The sequence below is a fragment of the Aquila chrysaetos genome, chromosome 5, assembly GCF_900496995.4.
Source record: "Aquila chrysaetos chrysaetos chromosome 5, bAquChr1.4, whole genome shotgun sequence".
Lineage (NCBI taxonomy): Eukaryota > Metazoa > Chordata > Aves > Accipitriformes > Accipitridae > Aquila > Aquila chrysaetos.
Window position 1 is genome coordinate 27,905,031 of NC_044008.1, and position 5,514 is coordinate 27,910,544.

General features: G+C 48.0%; 1 long non-coding RNA gene across 1 annotated transcript; it reads left to right on the forward strand.

Annotated features, from left to right (window-relative positions):
• The first annotated feature begins 4,003 nt into the window (after window positions 1–4,003).
• On the forward strand, window positions 4,004–5,195 carry LOC121233329. Its single transcript, XR_005932469.1, has 2 exons — window positions 4,004–4,531; window positions 4,691–5,195. It is a non-coding gene; the product is annotated as an uncharacterized LOC121233329 (long non-coding RNA).
• Window positions 5,196–5,514: the final 319 nt, after the last annotated feature.

Below are 5,514 nucleotides of genomic sequence, written 5' to 3' on the forward strand. Positions count from 1 at the left end.
TCACCAAAAATGGACTGCAGAACACTAGTTTTATGATTTAAATAGTTTTAGTCTTGCTTTGCATTTGCACTGGGGTTTCTTTTAATGAATATTTACATTAGTAAATGCAACTTTTACAGTAAAATCAGTACCTTCCATTAATCATTGCCTATATTCATGTAGATAAATTGTAGCTTTTATATTCACACTAATATGCTCATTAAAAACATTTTTATATATGCTTATTAGTTTGACATAGCCACAGGTAAGAAAACAATTTCTACAGAAACTGGAATAAAATTAAACTGCAAAAAATGGTTACTAGACTTTAACAAAACTACTTCAAATATGCTGGATAAATAAACAGGTTTTGCATTCAAGACTTGTTATGTGAGGATGCATTACCCATAGGAAGGGCACAAAAGTGATGACTTCCCATTGCTACCTCCCTTAAGAGTTCAGGGCTTCAAGATTTCCACCTCTCACAACTCATTTTTATTTATAGACTGAAGCAAACATAAACCTACGTTATTCCACCTATCTAAAAGCTTCTGAACTTTCAGTGACCTAGGTGAATAAAGCAACTACAAAACACTGCGTCTCACAAAAGCTGTTTTTATTAGCACTGCAAAATCCCTAGTAGTGGATGCTAAAGCCAGTAACTTTCACTGGCAATGGCCCAACTTCAGATCTTTGGATGTACACAAATCTTACACAATGTATTTACTACAAATAGTTCTCAGATGTTGTTAAAAAAGCTTTTTCAAATTTATCCTCACACTTATTATCGTCACTAAAAGATAAGCAAGACTTCAAAAATCTCATGCTAAAATGTGAATCTAAGGAACAATACTAGGTTCAAAACCAGTTACACAATCTTCAATACTGAAATTGTGTTCTTTCTGGCAACTGGCTCTTCTCCCTCCTTGGTTTTAGAGCTTCATCACTTGAACTGTAACTCTCCGTTTTGCCATTATTCCAATCCATGTCCTGTCTGTATTCTCAATTACACTAAACACTGCAAGTTTTAAACCCGAATTATGTCAGAGCTAAATACAGCCATCTTACACTGAATACTAGATAGTAACAGGAATGTATAGCCGCTACAAACGAAATTGCTTACTGCCTTTGCAACACTTAAATCCACTGACTATACATGAAGACAGACATGAATCAAAGACTTTTCAGAACTTGTCTTAGCACTACATCACTTGATCTCCTATGTACTTATGCTTTTACAGCATTATTACAAGTCTGGTACAAAAAAGTTCTGTCATTTTGTTCACCTTCTTCACTCCTTGAATTTCAGCAGTTTTGACCAGTGTTCTAGTTATGTCTCTACTGAAATTGCCTACAAAACTATACCACCATCATCATCTGCATCAACCTTCAACACTATCAGTTCTGTATCATGGGAGGAAAAGTATATAAAGGAGCAATGTGATTTATTCCCCAAGAAAATGAATGTTTGTCTGTCTGCCTCTACCCCTACATTTATTTATAGTCCCAACGGGATGGGTGAGAAGGGTGTGCTTTTCAAATACTGTCCAGCTGATTTTTTTTTAGCTCAGTAAAACTGAATGTTTGAGATAACATTTTTACTGTAAGATGATAGCACAACTTAAACGTATCAGAATTAAAATCTTAAGGCATCACAGGATCTGCATGGATATTTGCCTGCTTTTCCAAGACTTTGCAGTGTTGCCTATCTTTGCTTTATTAACCAATAAAATAGACTGCCAGGCTTGGAAAATTCCACTCATACAGGACAATCAATTTTATATGGGACTGAAGCGGATAAAGGAATCAATTGAAATTTACAATGGAAGAGTGTTGATTCTATTCACTTGTACCAAGGCAGGAAGAGTCTCTAGAGGGTCTGCACCCATTTGGGGAGAAAAGAAAAACTGGAATTAATGGATAGAAGAAAGTTCAGAACTTAACTCTGTCAGTCACAAAGGCACAAGCAGCACTTCTCAAATCATACAGAGGCAAGATAACACTGTCATTGTGTCTTTTATTATTTGACAGGACCAGAGGCAATGGGCACAAAACAAAACACAGGAGGTGCCGTCTGAGCGTAAGGAAACACTTTTTTACTGCAAGGGTGACCCAGCACTGGCACAGGCTGCCCAGGGAGGTTGTGGAGTCTCCATCCTTGGAGATTTCCAAAAGCCATCTGCACATAGTCCTGGGCAGCCTGCTCTAGATGACCCTGCTTGAGCAGAGGGGTTGGACAAAATGACCTCCAGAGGTCCCTTCCATCCTCAACCATTCAATGATGCCAAGATAACTTGTAGTCTAAGTATTTTCAAGCATCCCCTATAGGAACAACATACTGGATTAGAGTTACTTGTATTTTCTATAAGGGGCTAAAAGAGTCATGGATTACCACATATACTTCTTGATTACATTACTACTTGTACCAACAGAGAGGTGGCATTTGAATGTGAATTTAGAGGAGGGCACAGTCTTAAAGCCTCTTGGGAAAAAGATAGTGAGATCCTGGCGCTATGCATCTCTTGGTGTATCAGTGCATCTCTAGTTCTGAAACCTGGCCCTGTTAACCTCAAACACGCAGGAAATCTGCCTTATTGTAACTACTTAGACATTTTAGACATCCTTTTTCTAACTTCAGAGAAGTTTGAAACATCACTTATTGACGTCTCCCACATTTAAGTCATCTCACAGCTTCCACAGCCATGAAAACCTATGTTTTTAAAGTAAAAAATGAGTAATACCGTGCATTACATAAAGCCATGAGCAGTGCACCAGCACCATGTACACAAAACACCACACCCTAGCTCTGAAACAGGCAGCTGCCATGAAGGTGGATCCCACAGAGGAAGACAAGCAGCACTAACAACTGAGGTCTTACAAGACACCCCGGTGCTTGTGAGATTTTTCTGGAAAAATCTGCCTGAAATCTAGGAAGTTTCCAACTGCCATAAAAAGGGATTACACGTACATCTCGTTCACACAGACCCCCTGCTCCTCGACCTTACACTTGCCCAATTACTGCCTCCTAATGGGAAGTAGAACAGCCTTCCTCATCCCCACACCCTCCCCTCCTCTCCGAAATCCCCCGCACCCCACCTCCTCCCGGGGCTGAAAGGGGCGGCGATGGCCAAGGCCGGCCCCGCTCTGGGGCCGGGGCCGCGGCACGCAGGCCCTCCGCGGGGAGGGCAGCGCCGGTGCTGTGGAGCAGCCGGCTGGCACCGGCAAGGCGCCTCGGAAACGGGAAGCGGAGATGGGGGAAGGGGAGGGGAAGGGAGAGTCGTGTGTCCCCCCCCTCCCCGCGCCTTTTCTGCCTCTCCGTACCGTCCTTCCCGTCTCGTCCCCCCCCCGCCCCGCCGCGCACCGGGCGGAGGCGGCGGCACGCAGCGGCCGTGCCCGCCGCCCCGGCGGCAGCGAGGAGCCGGCAGAGCGGCCGCCGCCTCCGCCGGACACCGGGCCCCGCCCCGCGCCGGGCCCGCACCGTACAAGGAGCGGCGGGAGATGCGCCGGGGCCGGCGCGGCGGCCGGGCCAGCCCTTCCCCCGGCCTCCCCGCCGACCCTCCTCCCGCCCCCCTGACTGACAGGCCCGGCCGCGGGGCGACGGTAAAAATACGAACCACAGGGCGAGGGCCGCGCTCGTCCCCGCGGCCTCCCGGCTCAGAGGGCCGGGAGACAAAAGGGCGGCCCGCCTGGGCGCAGCACCTCCACCCGCCCCTACCTTCTCCTCGTCGGACAGCTGCTCCTCCAGGTCCGCCATCTTCCCGTCTGGCTCCGGCCGCCGCCACCGCCCCCGTCTCCTCCCTCCCAGGCAGGAAGGGCGGGGCTCCCCCCCCCCCCGGCTCCTTGCGCGGCAGGCTGGGCAGGCGGCGTCTCTGCGCATGCGCGCCGCGAGGGGCGGGGGTCCCCCTGTGGGGAGGTTACGGGAGCGGGGGGGCGGGTGAGGTGTCGTCCGTGTCCGTGTCCGTGTCCGTGTCCGTGTCCGTGTCCGTGTCCGTGTCCGTGTCCGCGTCCGCGTCCGCCTCCGCCTCCGCCTCAGCCTCCGCCTCCGCCTCCGCCGGTGGCTGGGTGTCGCGGCAGAGGGAGTCGGGGGGGGGGACGACGGCGGCGGCAGGGCCTGCTGCGCCCCTCAGGGCGTCTCCTGAACGAACAGTAGGGGCTCCCATCTCTGTTTTGTTAGCAAAATGAGCCATTTAAGTAAGATGACTGGAAATGTGGGCAGACGGAACTAAAAATTGCTAGGTTTCAGACATCCGCCTGGCAGCATGCTCGGTGGGGGCTAGTGGACACGGGCGCTGGGCGTTTGGGCGACGGCGAGTGCCGGCGGGCTTGCGTGGAGCAGCCGGCAGTCTGCTGGAAGAGGTTTCGGAAAGCTCGGTTTGAGGCCAGCAACAGAGACTGAGGAAGTAGATTGTGTGAAATTGTTGGTACTGTAGAAGATTGGACATGGAAGAGGATGGTGGTCAATGGGAGGAAACAAGAGAATGAAGAGATGGGAGATTTTTTACCACAAGAGTAAGAAAGTGTGAAGAGTGTCTTCAGCCATGTGACGTTGCAGGTACACAGAGGGGCAACCGAGATGACGGCTTGCAAGGGTTGCCTGGAAGAAGACACAGCAGAAGTTTTGAGGAGAATTGGGATAGAGGAAAGACAACATTTGTGTAGCTCAAACCATGTGGGTTTGAGGCCAGTGAAATTGTGTGTCTTCTTCCAACAGTGACCCAGGGGCAGATGCCCAGAGAGTGGTGAGAGAACAAGGCAGTATGTGTTGGCACTTCCCAGGAATGCTTCCTCCCTCCCTTCCAGCCAGCCGTGGCGCAATGGTGGTCATCCTCCTCCGTGACTTCATTCTAGCGAGGATTGTTGAACTATTCTTCAAGGGTCAGGTAGACAGTGGGAAGTCTTGTTTTCTTCTAGGAGCAAAGTCAGACTGGGAAAACAGATAAGCAGGAGAAGCTGCTTTGATAATGATCTGTTGTGGCAACAGTGAGACAGTTGCAGGCTCCATTCTGCAGAAGGTGAAAAACTGCAGAGGCCTAAAAAGGAAACCAAAAGAGGAGTCAGATGACCTTTTTGAGAAATCCTTCCCGTTCCTGGATCAGTAGGAAAGAAGTAGAAATAAATAAGTAGAAAGAACATGGGAAATACTGGTGTTAGCCAAGTAGAGTGTTTGGGGTTTGTGGAGCACTGGGGTAAAGTCTGAATAAAATTGGCTGGCTGTAGGCTTCATCTCATTAATATCGGTGCCAATTCCTAGGATGATACAAGAGCAAGGGCAGCCGAGAGAACAAAATAAATATCCTCATTCCACATTCTAAAAAAGGACAACTCTAAAGCATTATGAAGTAAATCCAAATGTTATATTGTTTGTAAGGGGTACATCTTTCAGATTACTGCGTATTAATGTTAGGAAACTCAATCATGTAAGACAATTTGGAACTTGAGAAAGATTATATGATTAGTATAACAAAGTTAGTGGGCGGAGTCTTGTATGATGTTGAAATTGATGTATAGACCTTGTTCTTCAGGATGGAAAAGGTA